The sequence below is a fragment of the Anomaloglossus baeobatrachus genome, chromosome 5 (assembly GCF_048569485.1).
Source record: "Anomaloglossus baeobatrachus isolate aAnoBae1 chromosome 5, aAnoBae1.hap1, whole genome shotgun sequence".
In the NCBI taxonomy this organism is placed as follows: domain Eukaryota; kingdom Metazoa; phylum Chordata; class Amphibia; order Anura; family Aromobatidae; genus Anomaloglossus; species Anomaloglossus baeobatrachus.
The window spans coordinates 544,401,812-544,417,306 of NC_134357.1; positions in this window are offsets into that span (position 1 = coordinate 544,401,812).

A 15,495-nucleotide genomic window follows, 5' to 3' on the forward strand; every position below is an offset into this window, starting at 1 on the left:
GCATTCTGAAGCGCCTCACAATGTCTGTCATTCACTAATCTCTGTCAGTCGGTCACTATCTCTGTCCCACACTCTCTGTCCATGTCAGTCTATCCCCCTCTCTCATATACTCACCGGCGCTGCACGGCGTTCACACTGCTCCGGCGGATTTTACTGTTTTGAAAAAGCCGGCCGCCCATTAAACAATCTCGTATTCCCTGATTTCCCCGCCCACCGGCGCCTATGATTGGTTACAGTGAGACACGCCCCCACGTTGAGTGACAGGTGTCACACTGCACCCAATCACAGCAGCCGGTGCGCGTGTCTATACTGTGTAGTGAAATAAATAATTAAATAATTAAAAAAAACGGCGTGCGGTCCCCCCCAATTTTAAAACCAGCCAGATAAAGCCATACGGCTGAAGGCTGGTATTCTCAGGATGGGGAGCTCCACGTTATGGGGAGCCCCCCAGCCTAACAATATCAGCCAGCAGCCGCCCAGAATTGCCGCATACATTAGATGCGACAGTTCTGGGACTGTACCCGGCTCTTCCCGATTTGCCCTGGTGCGTTGGCAAATCGGGGTAATAAGGAGTTATTGGCAGCCCATAGCTGCCAATAAGTCCTAGATTAATCATGTCAGGCGTCTATGAGACACCTTCCATGATTAATCTGTAAATTACAGTAAATAAACGGACACACCCGAAAAAAAACCTTTATTAGATTGGTTCTGCCACACACTCTGGCACCTGGGCTGCCTTTATTCGCAGTTGGCAGTCCTTGCAGCATGGGAGCGGTTCTGACATTCCCCGGGTTAGTGGTGTTCTTATATGGTCCTGTTCAAGTCATTATATGAGACCTTATGGTGCGATATTAATTTATAACATAGTGTAGGGACCCCCCTATAGAGATTTGCCGTGGCGGGGCAGGGGGCCTCAAATCATTGATCAATAATTTGCAAAAAATCTCATTGAATTGTTACAGTAGGAATGAATTTGTGAATTTTACACTTTTTATTTTTTCATTGTTGCATGCCATTCATGAGCAGTGCTGGCTCCACTCTTCTTTGCATCCACAAGAGATGGGTTATCTCGTAGGCAAGTGAGGTAACCATCGGTATTAGGACAGATCGATAGACTCAATGGAAGTAAGGAAAGATTTTTGACTATCTCTAAAGGGGGAATGTTATGGGCATGGATATGAACTGTTATAATTCTAAATACTGACCATATAAAGATATCCAAAAACAGGACTCAAGATGGTGTTTGAGCTGTACTCAGTTACGGGACTTTCTGGTCAAAAGTGAATCATGTTGACTTAGTTTAATATAAAATGATGAAACACATATACATACATATCTCAGAATAAGCTCTTTTTCCCGTTTACCCAATAGGAAAAGTGTTATGTATTCTTGGCTCCTATCCAGCTGATTTCTTTAAATGTATCTGAACTTCCGTAATTAAATTAATTCCAGTATTCCATAATTAAGTAATTAAATTAATTGGGTGTCATCTGTTAAGGGGGACATAATTTAGGATGATGCAATCCAAGTAATGCAATCACATCTTAAATCCGTCTGCATTCCAGATCATGAGTTATTTGTCAGCATGCATGCTATTCTATTCATCCAGAAAGAACTGTGGAAAAAAGCGCACATAGGGTCTTAACCGATGATAAATGGAGATATAACAAACAGGACAGGTACTCACCTGCTATGGTTGTGACAGGCACAACTCCTGGGAAAGCCAAAACAATTGAATGTAAAGAAAGCGGTCAGCTGCAGCCCTGATAAAGCCGTGGAGAAAAAACAATTGAGATAAAGAATCGGGTTTGATGCTGCGCTAAAAACCACAATATCCAAGGTTGTAAAAAAAAAAACACAATATCCAAGGTTGTAAAAAAAAGTTTTTTTAAGTTTTTTTACAACCTTGGATATTGTGGTTTTTAGCGCAGCATCAAACCCGATTCTTTATCTCAATTGTTTATTCTATTCATCCACACAGACCAGTGATGGTCTACAAGTAGAAATATGACTGCTTTAATTGCGGAACTTCAGATATATTTAAAGAAATCAGCTAGATTGGAGCCAAGAATACGTAATACGTATCCTATTGGGTAAACAGGAAAAAAAAGCTTATTCTGAGATATACATGTATATGTGTTTCATCATTTTATATTTACCTAAGTCAGCATGATTCACTTATGACCAGAAAGTCCCGTAACTGAGAACAGCTCAAACGCCATCTTGAGTCTTGTTTTTGGATATCTTCATATGGTCAGTATTCAGAATTATAACAGTCCATAACCATGTCCATAACAAGATATCAGTGGCCCAAAGCCATTTAACCCCTCAAAAAACACCTGTTACTTACAAATCTGTGAAAATTGGCAATGTTCCCAGTTTGATTCCAGTTCTTATGCCAAGAACCCGTTTGGGCCAGGCTGGAGTGACATGAACTTGATGTAGGGCATATTTAAGGTGAAATATCGGTGGGCCAAAGCCATTTAACCCCTTAAAAACACCTGCAACTTATTCAAATCTGTGAAAATTGGGTTTCTGCCCTCTTTTATGCCAGTTCTGGTGCTCAGAACCCATTTGGGCCAGGTTGGAGTAGCATGAATTTGATGTGGGGCATCACTAGTTATGTAATTGTAGTGTGATATTGTTGAGGACAAGAATTGAGTATATAAAAATACTTAATTCAGCCATTTCATAGACTCAGTTATATAGTTCAGTAGATGTGAACTAACACACATATTTGTGAATGCTTTGTTTCTTACTAACATGTATATATGTATATTACATATCCAGTGTATTTTCCTTAGACACAGTATATACCAGCACAAGTAATTGTAAAGATGGCTGCCATTTCCTGTTTGCACCCAAGACAGATGGACAAAAGAAATTCCTGGAGTCTGGACTGTCCAATCAAAGAGAGATGAACTAAAATGGGGAGACAAAAGGGCGCAATAGGGTCTTACCCGATATAACATATGATGTTAGAGAAGGTACAGTAACACTCACCTGGTGGGGTTGTGCCAGTCACAACTCCTTCAAAGGCATGTGAGTGTCCGCGTGGTTCAAGCAGCGGCCCCGTAGGCACGATATAAATATAATGGTGGACAGAAGAAAAACGGGTATATGCCGCGCTTAAAAACCACTGAGTTGGAAGTAATATAATATTTCTCTTTTATTTACAGCATTCCTACGCGTTTCAGAGACAACAGACCGTCTCCTTCTTCAGGGAAAAAAGAAATCCAGGATTTCTTTTTTCCCTGAAGAAGGAGACGGTCTGTTGTCTCTGAAACGCGTAGGAATGCTGTAAATAAAAGATAAATATTATATTACTTCCAACTCAGTGGTTTTTAAGCGCGGCATATACCCGTTTTTCTTCTGTCCACAATCAAAGAGAGGATATGCAGATCCTATACGTCATGAAGCCCCGACCTACGATACTTGATTGGACTAAAACTTTTGTTTACACCCCTTTACTGCTCGGTCTAGAGTTTTTTCAAATAATAAAGATCACTTGGTGAGAGCCAGTCATGGAGATAGATGTAACTGACTTGCTGTCCAGTTATTTAGTCTCGAAGTGCACTCATGACATTTTAATTTGAAACAGCAGCCAGATCCCGAGAGATCCTTTGAGTCTCATCATCATCATTGTCATTTTTAACCTTGACAGTTGGTGCGCAAAGTGTGGGGCCACCGAGAATCGGGAAGAAGGGGGGTCATGTGCCCAGCAGAGAGGCAGAGGGAGAGGAAACGGAGGCTAGGGACGCAGCTGCTGTCTTTGTTCTGTGAAAAAGAAGGGGGGTCAGTCCCTCACTGGCTGCTTACACGGGACAGAGAGCGGGAGTTGTATTACGCGCTATGCCTGCAGTCTCTTACACAAAGTAAGCAGGGGGGGAAGTTAACAATCACCCACTGCCTGCAGTCTTTACATTGAGGGAAAGGAAAAAAAAAAAAGGGGTGGGGGCCATATGTCCACCGGCTGCTTGAGACAGAGCAGAGATCGAATTACATAGCTACGTCCCTGCCGTCTTTTAGCTGAGAGGAAGCAAGGGGGGGTTAGTGAATTACCCATCCCTGCTAGGAGTGAAGAGGCAGAGACAGCGCAGCTCTTTGGAGTGAGGAGAAAGGAGGGGTCAGTGGGCTAACATACAGGATGTAACAGCAGCCTTTGTGTAGCAAAAGCAAGCAAAGGAGTTGTAATGATTTGAAAGAAAGACAAATGCTATTTTGGTTTGGATTGGAACAAAAACTAACGGATTCATGCGTTTTTCAGTATTTACAATTGTTTGTTTTTGAACAGAAGTATGAGAACTAGCGATTCCCCTGTGTTGCAGATGACACAGCCACTGTTTATTAAATATTAACTATTGAATAGATAATAAACGAGGCGGGAAGGGTTCTGTTAACTTAAAGTGGAATTAGCGTATTCCCCTGCGTTTTAGACGCCGGCCACTGTTTGCGTTTTGATACGCAAACGAGGCGGGAAAGGATTTCATTTTAGTTAATTTAAGGGTGCTGGAGTTAGCGGATTCTCCTGCGTATTAGACGCGAGTCACTGTCTGCGCATTACAAACGCGGACGAGGCGAGAAAGAACTCCGTTGGAGCCGGCCGGTCCAATTAGAGCACTGTATACTCTGTTCAAGAAGAGATTGTTTTTAGTAGGAGCTGAGAACGCTGTCGCCCTAGTTACAAAAAAAAAGAGCGGGAAAATATATAAAAGATTGTAAAAACTTGTGTAAAATCGTTGGACTACCACTAGATGGCAGGCTGCAACCCATGTACTGAAGTTCAGATTAAATCTCCAGTGAGGGTATACTGGAGGACAAAGACCCTATTCACTGTGTGTTGCTGTTTGTAGAATCACTAAATGTTTTTCTCTAGCTGTGCCCCATTGTTCTCCTTCTCTAGGAGTTACTGTATCCGGTATTAACCAAACCCCTCCTTTGCATTCTGTAATGCAAACTAGTTTAGAGCCCTTGAAAGTAACACCCCTGGCACCGCCCGTAGCTTCAGCCACTCCCAGTACACCCAGGGAGTCACAACATGGATGCTACACCTGGAAGTCAGGTGCCTGGAACTTCCTGTGGCAGCCGTCTTGCTATACCCACTGATGGCAGTACACCTCATGAGCCACGCCCCTCGCAATGGCTCTTTGTTCAAAGCTCTCCACCCATCCCCGGTGGGAGGTGTTCTCTGGTATATATGACTAACACATTTGAATAAGTATAAACAGTATATTTGTTTACTCAGCTATCCCATAAATGCAAGTCAAAGATAAATAAGTGAAATTTTTACTGAATTGATAGATAGTCAGAGATAAGAATGGAATGTGTCTTTCCCCAATAGTGATGTAAGTTTAGTTTAACCCTTAGAGTTCAGGATTTCCCATTTTTAGTTTACTGCTTATACCTGAATAGGGAATATTAGATTTCATGGGATGTGCGATTTAATTTCTGTGTTGTTTTGTTTTTTAATGGCGATTTATTTGAACAATATATTTTTATTTTGTGACTCTATCACCTTTTCTGTTTTTATGATTATTTCTAAACAATTTATATATTTTTGCAGGTTAGTCGCCCAGTCACAGCTGTCATTTAATCATGTCTCAGTTATTTCTACTATCAAAGGTTTTTCTTTTCTTTATGGATATAGTGTTGTTTATCGTAAGGTTTTAAAATTCCCCAGCAATGTATATTGTTGTAAGATATACGTTATTTTCAGTGTTTGTTCATTTTAGGTTTTAGTATGTAGCTAAGTTATTACCTGCTGTTTTATCTTTTCTTTTAAGGAATACCAGTATAAAAACTCTGAATTTTGCCATATTGGTAAATAAACAATTAAACAAGGGGGGAATAAGGTATTAATTATATTCTCCAGTTTCTTCGAGGGTGCAGCAGGCATATTATTTAGGTTTTGAAGTTGACCTTTTTCCCATAGGTTATGTTTACTAGATTACTATGAGGTATATCTGTTAACTGAAATAGGAAAGTCTTGTCTTATATGTTTATTTGTTTGTTTATTTAGTATTTTCAGTCATGTGATGTATAGATGACCACTAACTGTATTATGATCAGAGATAAAGTTATAAGAATGATCTATTTTTTAGTTTTTGTTTTTATAGATGAAACCAGATGGTGGTCGATTCTGCACTGGATATGCTGCTGTTTACACCACATGAGGTAGTCTAAATTTGACCACTCCCTCCAATCCTATTGATACAGGAGACAGTGATGCATTAATGTTTTTAGAGTTTTTAGATGTGTATGTAGGTTGTAGATTTTTTCCTGTTGGCAAATGAATTAGGTATGCCGAAAAGAAAGTCTAGATCTGAGCTGATGGATTCGGATGGAGATCCTCGCACAGGTGCAGCTGACCAAGAAGCAGTGAACGGGCCTAGAATTGAGAGTCTTTCACCATGCATAGAGACCATGCCTCGGTGACACCGGTCACGTCAGTGACTTCTGTCACTCCTTGTGTTCTTAAATCCCTACAGGAACAAGCAAATCAACAAGGAATGGAGTGTGACATGCAGGGAGCCAGCTGACTGAGGAAGATCTGTGGACAAAGGGTGGTAAGCTTTCTCTGCCATGAGAGCTCTTCTTAATGATGGCCCAGGTAACATCTGTGAAAGACAATTGTCAGTGTGTGCTTTGGTGATGCCAGGGTTCAGTACCCAGGTGGGTAGACTCAACCAGTCTTGTAAGACAAGTGCCTAGAACGAAGTGAAAAAAACTGTAAAGAGTCCGTAGAAACACCCTGCACCTACTCTACCCATTTTTTTAGAGACTGCAAACTTATTATAGATGTATATCATGAGCACGTTGTATGCAAGTTTGTGCGTGTTGTGTAAATCTCTCTCCAGGTTTGGTCAGAGGCATTCCAGTGCAGAAAACGATATTATTGTTGAGAAGCACATGAAGTTGGTATGTAAAAAAAAAAAAAATGTGTTTACAAACAATGTATATTTTACAGAAAAGTGGAAACTGGCAAATCGTGTACAACATGTATGTTTTGTTTTGTTTTCTTTTTGCAATAAGCAGGTCTTTATGTAAGATGTTTTTTGGTTTAGCAGAAACATGTATATTTTTACATAATTGACTGAATAGTGTGATAATCAGGTATATTTTCCAATTCCAGATCTTAAATCAGAACTATTAGCATATGGTCTCCAGTCAGGAGACTGATTGATCCTAAAGGACAAGCGAGAAAGAGCCATGAGTCAACATTAGAGGAGCTGATCCAACCACAGAAAAATCTATGGATCCACACCTCGCATTGTAGAAGGGTTGATCAACCAGAGCTGCACTGAGCGTTCTGCTCATACTTATCCTTTTCAGAAAACCCTGTACAGTCTTAGACCAGCATTGCCAGAACAGTTACAAGAGAGGACTTAGAGAACCTTGAGACATGGGAAAGTCCAACAACAAAGGGTGAGGACTCGCCTAGGAGTCCTTGGTCTCAAACCGGTGAAGAAAACCCCTTTCCCCTTTTCGCCCATGTTTCAACGTTCAGTTAGGCAGGTTTTTCAACAGATCTTTCTACCTCTCTTCCTAAGGGAACACAGTACCCTTAGAATTTAGAAATGGCAGAAGTAAGTCTTTAGGGGGGACTGTTGAGGACAAGAATTGAGTATATAAAAATACTTAATTCAGCCATTTCATAGACTCAGTTATATAGTTCAGTAGATGTGAACTAACACACATATTTGTGAATGCTTTGTTTCTTACTAACATGTATATATGTATATTACATATTCAGTGTATTTTCCTTACACACAGTATATACCAGCACAAGTAATTGTAAAGATGGCTGCCATTTCCTGTTTGCACCCAAGACAGATGGACAAAAGAAATTCCTGGAGTCTGGACTGTCCAATCAAAGAGAGGATATGCAGATCCTATACGTCATGAAGCCCCGACCTACGATACTTGATTGGACTAAAAGTTTTGTTTACACCCCTTTACTGCTCGGTCTAGAGTTTTTTCAAATAATAAAGATCACTTGGTGAGAGCCAGTCATGGAGATAGATGTAACTGACTTGCTGTCCAGTTATTTAGTCTCGAAGTGCACTCATGACATTTTAATTTGAAACAGCAGCCAGATCCCGAGAGATCCTTTGAGTCTCATAATCATCGTCATTTTTAACCTTGACAATATCAGCGGCAAAAAGCCATTTAACCCCTTTAATAACATACCTCAGTGCCCACTTTGATGCCCATTTTTGTGCTAGTCGTATAATTTTGTTTAGTTGTTTTTAAGTGTATTCACAACAGGGCACATGACTACATGGTATTATATACTTAGGATGTTTTATTTTTGTTAAGAAACCTGTAAAAAACCAGAAAATAAATAATAGCCGAATAAGAAACTGCCGAATAAGAAACCAACTCCAGCATCATTGAATGTTATTAAAAATTGTTTTCCAGAAGTGTTGTGTGCCTTGCATGCTTCTCTCCTTACAGCTACATCTTCTGGTTAGCGAACTATTCAGTGTGCCATTCATGTGCTCATTGCCCAGTAGAAGGTTGCAAACAGCAGGGGTGAAATTTTCCACGTCTGCATCAGAGACACTTGACCAGTGATTCTACAGCCTAGGTCAGAGACCATGGTATAGTGCCGTGCACGACCAGGTACTGAAAATCAAGACTATCAGTGTCTTCTCAAACCAATCCTGCTAGGACTACAGCCATTAGTAAACTCTGCTCGCAGGGTTGTAACTATCTCCAATGGAAGGGTACCAGTCCGTCTAATCAACTTAAGTGGCGCACCTGTTAATCTTCACACATTTCATCCAGTGGCGCAATTGCCTCAGCTCCCACCAGAAGACATCATCTCAGGTGAGGCAACAGCTAATCAACATTCCACCCAAGCATGCTAAAGACAGTAAGAAGACTCCTCCAAACCCCTGGTGGACAGAGTTGAGTGTAGGAGATGCCACTACTCCAGTAGAGAGAATCAATGGAGTTCTTAACATTGCCAAGCGTTATCATAAAGCATTCACTAAGCCCTAATTAGACTTCAGCAAGACTACACTGATACAGCATCTATCCTCACAGGTTACCATGCTCCAAACAAGGAGCGGTATCATCCCATACAACCTGCGAGATACCAGCCTGTCAAAAGGCTGCTTCAAGACAACAGGAAAGAGAACTCTGTGACCTCTGTGAACTCAACCTCAAGCTCCTCCTGCCATCTTGTGGTGAATTTAGGGCTTTCTATGCTTTCTATGCTATCCCTCTGATTTAAATGTTGGTAGAGAGGGTTGATCCCAGAAGAAACACCTTTTCAAACTGAGTAGGGGGGTAGTAAAAACCCTCTCTCTTCCCCCGGATGAGAGAAGACTTCAACTGTGAGTATTCCAACCAAGACACCGCACCTCTCGCACTCGCAAATGTCTCATAAAAAGGCAACATATTCCCCTGAAGAATATGATCAAACCGAGGATCCTCTCCTCGACTCAACCTCAGATAACGTCCCGAGGTAAGACCAGGGGGAATTCTGGGTTACCAAAAAGAGAAGTAAGCGGTCCCTTGCCCAAGGAGAGACAGTCCTTCCTGACCTAAAAATCCCACACTCTCAGAGCCATCTTTACGAAGTCCGCCTCCTGGTCCCAATCAACCCCTACTCCTCCCCTGAGCCAAGGGAGAGAACATGAAGGTGATTCAGAGCTGGTTTGTTCCAAACTCACACACTGTTAAGAAATGTGGTGGAACTGCCAATCCAGCAACCGCGTCAGGACGGCTTCTTTGTGGTATAATTTGAAGTTAGAGAGCCCCGCCCCTCTGCACTTTTATGTCTAGATAGAATTTTGATTCCTATTCGGGGTCTCCGATTGCCCCAGAGCCGATTGGGGTCTAGAAAAAAAACTCAGGGACAAATTCATGGGTATTGTCTGGAAAAAAAAACCAAAACCAAGGGAGGACATCTATTTTGATGGCATTAATGCAGCCAAACCAGGAAAGTCTACATTTGTCATACTTATTTACCGTATTTTTCGGACTATAAGACGCACAGGACTATAAGACGCACCCTGGTTTTAGAGGAGGAAAATAGGAAAATAAAACTTTAAGCAAAAAAATGTGGTCATGACACACTGTTATGGGGCGAGGATCTGCTGCTGACACTGTTATGGGGGTAATGTCCCCAAATTCTCTACTAAGGTACCCCATCATGGTAATGATCCTCCTGCCTTGTATATGATCCTGCTATAAACCCCCATCCTGCTCATATACCCCCATCCTGCTTATATACCAGCATCCTGCTCATATTCCCCCATCCTGTTCATATACCCCATCCTGTTCATATACCCCCATCCTGTTCATATACCCCCATCCTGTTCATATTCACCCATCCTGCTCATATACTCCCATCCTGTTCATATACCCCCATCCATCCTGCTCATATACTCCAATCCTGTTCATATACCCCCATCCTGTTCATATACCCCCCATCCATCCTGCTCATATACTCCCATCCTGTTCATATACCCCCATCCTGTTCAAATACCCCCATCCTGTTCATATACCTGACATCATGAGGTCATCTCAGGTCACTCCAGTGGATGTCACTCAGCTCTCTCAGGCAATGTGGAACGTTCTGTTCTTCATTGTCTGGGACAGTGAGTATAAGATTGTCACGAGACCCCCTTATTGGATTACGCCAGACCCAGATTAGGGATTTGCCAGGGAAATAAATTGGAGAAAGAGGGTGTCTATTGTCTTTATTTTTTTAATAATTTGCTCTTTTTTGTCTTTCAGGTTCGCTTTTGGGGAACATCGTGGGACATACGCTATGGAATACGTCGGACATTTTGTTAAAATTTGAAATAAATTGGTGAACAAGGGTGTAGTTAGGGGGTTTTGTTAAAATAAAATGTATTTTTAATTTTTCAACTAGTGTATTAGTATTGGGGAGTAGCTGATGAATCACCCATTACTAATACCAAGGCTTGCTGCCAGCTGGCAATTTATAGCTGACATCAACCCCATTTGCCACTGCACCAGGGAAATGGGAAGAGCAGAGTACATATAATAGATGTGTTCTACTTCTGGGGCGACTGCTGGCTGCTATTTTTAGGCTGGGAAGGACCAAATAACCATGGCCCTTCCCACCCTAAAAATATCAGCTGCTGTCTCTTGACTGGTTTTCAAAAATGAGGTGACCCTACGCCGTTTTTTTTTCATTGTTTGTTCAAATGATTTAAAAATCAGGGTGGGATCCCCTCTATTTTTAGAAACAGCCAAGGGATAGCTGAGGGTTACACTTGCTGCTTTACATGTGCTGGTTATGTAAATTGGGGGGAATCCCACATCATTTTTTTTTTAAATTAGTTATTAATTCTGTTAAATAGCTGTACAAGCTATCTAGCTATCTATATACCTATTCATCTACTTAGAATTTATCTATAATTTTCCTAGATTTTCACATCTTTTACACATAAAAGAACATTTATTTCAGTTACATCCGGTATGTGTCACATGGATTCCGTCCGTGTTTTACACGCACCCATAGACTTGTATGGGTCTTTGTGAGCCATCAGACTAGAGAAAAACAGACATGTCTCCGTGTGTACTGCACGGACACATGGTCAGTGTGAAAACAGATATGTGAGTGAAACCATAGCAAGTAATGGGTACGTGTGATATCCGTGTAAAAACAAAAGCTACACGTACCGGAAACATGGATGTGTGAAAGAGTCCTTAAATGTGTATTTTAGAGATCTGACTTGGAACAGCGGTCAGAGACTACAACAAGAAATATTACAAAATACTCAGGACAATGCAGGACCGGCACCAAGACAGGATTAAAGTATGACTAGGAGCGGCTGTTAAGTGGTGACATCTCGCAATATCTCAGGTATATGGATCGATTAGCTGCTTTAGAAAATGGCACATGGAATGAAGGAAGGTCCAGACCGCTCACTGTTCTGTTGATCCATAAATTGTGGTATAAAATAAAACAATAAGGGAGAGTTGACGGCCTCACTTTGTTAACATGTGTTTCGAGCAACCAGACCCCACCTGAATTATCACAATTAGACGGGTGTGAAAATTGGATTTTATCTGATATTTTACGAGACTTGTATTGCTCTATTAATTTCAGCAATTACAAGACAAATGTAACCTCCCTCAGATATTTTCACATCGGACACTCTTTTGATGCACAAATAGGATTAATATCCCTAAATTAAGTTTTAAAAATTTTCTCAGTATTGATCAGTTTCCTCCAGTGTCAGTTTTTACGATTTGAATTTCATGAATTTCTCTTGGATGAAAAAATGAACTTAAGGAGGTTTCTGAAATCTCTAATAATAAACAGCCCGTGAAAAACAGACAGCACATGGATGGCATCCTAGTAGTGTACAATCTTTTCATGACCCCATAGACTTGTATTGATAAATTTGTTTCAAGATTTGAGTCAAAATTGAACATTTCTCAGTAACTTTGTGCGGACAACTTGGTCCGCAAAAATACACGGACATGTGAATGACTCCATAGACTACAATAGGTGTGAATTCTATCCAAGAAACACACGGCTAGAATTTGTACAAGAAAAACTGACATGTGAATAAGTGCCGAGGGCAAGTTGCTGTCTGTCACCTTAAATTATCTAAAAGGGATATATGACCCTTTGTATCTCCACAAGGTCGGCATACGTACAGAGGCCAAAGGCCTGAAGTGCTTAGCGGAACCTGCTGATCTTATACATATGTTTCTTGCACAACAACTGATGACGTCTAGATGGATTCAGGCGAACCCTCCTACAAAACATGATTAACAAACTCATTACTATAGGACTGTATGAGAAGGGGATTTATTCTACAAAAACATTGGAGCCAAAAATGAGAGAATCTGGGCACCGGAGCTGGAGACTTCGTGCTTCCAGCGTGTCAGTACGAGACGGGGTCCTTGTCCCTGGAGCTTCTCTACTCGGTATAATGAGACTCACTGATCTTATTCATATAAAGAGTGTTTGAGTAAAATAGATACTATCTAGATATGAGGAGCTTGTCTGATCCATATATCCTAGTATAAAGATCTATGGAGATAGTGATATTCTGCTGTATAAAATATATCATGTTGCTGTAGCCCTAATATTTCTGTACATGACATTTCTGTATAGATGTTACCCCAACATTTTGGATTGAAAAAGGCAAAAGAATTGGAGACATTTTATTGTAATCTCCATTTAAAAAAAAAAATAAAAAAAATAATGAAAAATTAGTGGTTAAATCTAAAAAAGTGTGATTTTTCCCACCAATTTCTATGCTCTCTAAAATATTACAATTTGGATACAAAAGATGATAAAAAATGTGTTCAAGGACCTTGTGTGAAGAGGTAAAGAGCAGACGATGAAGATACTTTATCTTCAAAAGTCTACAAAGGAAAGAGGATTGATAACTGGGAACTACCTTATTTGTTTAGAATTGGGAGTTATAGTCCTTGTAGAAGCAGAGACGGGACAATGTTGAGCGGCTGTGGAAAATTCTGCATTTCTAGGAGCAATTTCTCCTTCCTCAGGACAAAATCACATAGGAATCTTCCATGGCCATGCAGCATTGTCCTGTCTCTGCTTCTAAAAGGACTACTACTATCCCCGGGGATGCTACAGCAGCCATCTATTCTTGTCCAGTAGTTGTGGCTTCTCACAACTACCCCAGTTGAGCCTGTTTGTTCCTCCACTGATTTTTTATCTCCAGAGAAGACCCTAGCTCCGATACTTTTTTTTACCAGTATTCGATTTCTACAAATGAGAGTTAGGAAGAAGATGGAGGGAATGTTAGGCATTTATTTTGGGGGATGAGAGAGGGCTGGAATACTTCTTGATATCAAATATATAAAGCTGAATGTGTGTATGTATGTGTGTGTGTATGTATGTATGTATGTATGTCCGGGATTGGCATCTGCACAGTGGCAGCTACAGCCACAAACTTTTGCACACTCACACTTCTGGACCCCGAGAGCGTCATAGGCTATGTTGTGAGGGGAAATTTTAACCCCGCGCTTTACAGTTATTCACCAAAAAACCTGCCTCCATTAAAGCGAATGGAGCTGGGAGCCACAGTGCAGCCAGAACTTCATAAGAATGCGCAGCCACGCCCTTAAATGGAATGTTGGCGTGTCACAATGCAGCCAGGGAAAGAGACGGACACAGACAGGGAAAAAGGCAGACACAGACAGGGTAAGAAACAGACATAGACAGGGTAAGAGACAGACACAGACAAAGAGACAGACTGACAGGGAAAGAGACAAACAGGGAAAGAGAGGGAAACAGAGAGACAGGTTAAGAAACAGACACAGACAGGTAAAGAGACAGACACAGACATAGAGACAGACACAGGGAAACAGACAGACAGGGAAAGAGAGGGAAAGAGACAGACGGGGTAAGAGACAGACAAGGACAGGTAAAGAGACAGACAAAGACAGACACAGGGAAAAAGAGACAGAGGGAAAGAGACAGACAAGGAAAGAGACAGACAGGGAAAGAGAGGGAAAGAGACAGACAGGGAAAGAGAAAGACCGGGAATGTGACAGAGATAGATAGACAGACAAGGAAATAAATAGACAGACAGGGAAAGAGATTGCGACAGACGGAGAAAGAGACAGAGACAGTCAGAGACAGTCAGGGAAAGAGACAGACAGACAAAAGATAGGGAGAGAGACAGAGAGATATATACAGAGGGGGAGACAGACAGAGAATGGGAAAGAAACAGAGAGACAGTTACTATCCCAGGCGTTAATACATTCTATTTATACATTCTATCCCAGGAATGTTAATACATTCTATTTTGTTAACAACAGTTGTTATTAACCCGGGCGTGTGTATGTATGTGTGTGTGTATGTATGTATGTCCGGGACTGGCATCTGCACCGTCGCAGCTACAGCCACAAAATTTTGCACACTCACACGTCTGGACCCCGAGAGCGTCATAGGCTATGTTGTGAGGCGAAATTTTAACCCCGCGCGATCCAATTTACCTATCAATTTTGATCCTATCTACATAATAGGGAAAAAGTGAAACGAAAAGTGTTTGGGGCAAATCGCACGTTCCAATTTACCAATTTTGTTCCAATCTACATAATGGGGAAAAAGTGAAACGAAAAGTGTTGGGGGCAAATTGACAGCTGCCAGATGTGAACAAGGGGGCTTAAAGAATGAGAGCGATGGCGCCAAAGAGTATATACCGTACAGTTGCTAAGGTGGGGCCCCGACATGGGATACTCACCACACTCGGGGATATGAACACACACACAAAATGCGCCACACACTACCATGTGGTTGAACACATATACCACCCTCAGCACACATCTCACCACACATACACCAACCTCGCCACATAATCGCCCTAAAACACACACACACATTTATATCTATTTGTTTTGTGGTTTTTGTGTGCAGAATACATTTTTGTTAATACATTCTATTTTGTTAACAGCAGTTATTAACCCGGGCGGAGCCGGGTAGTACAGCTAGTATATTCATATATACTGTAGACACTA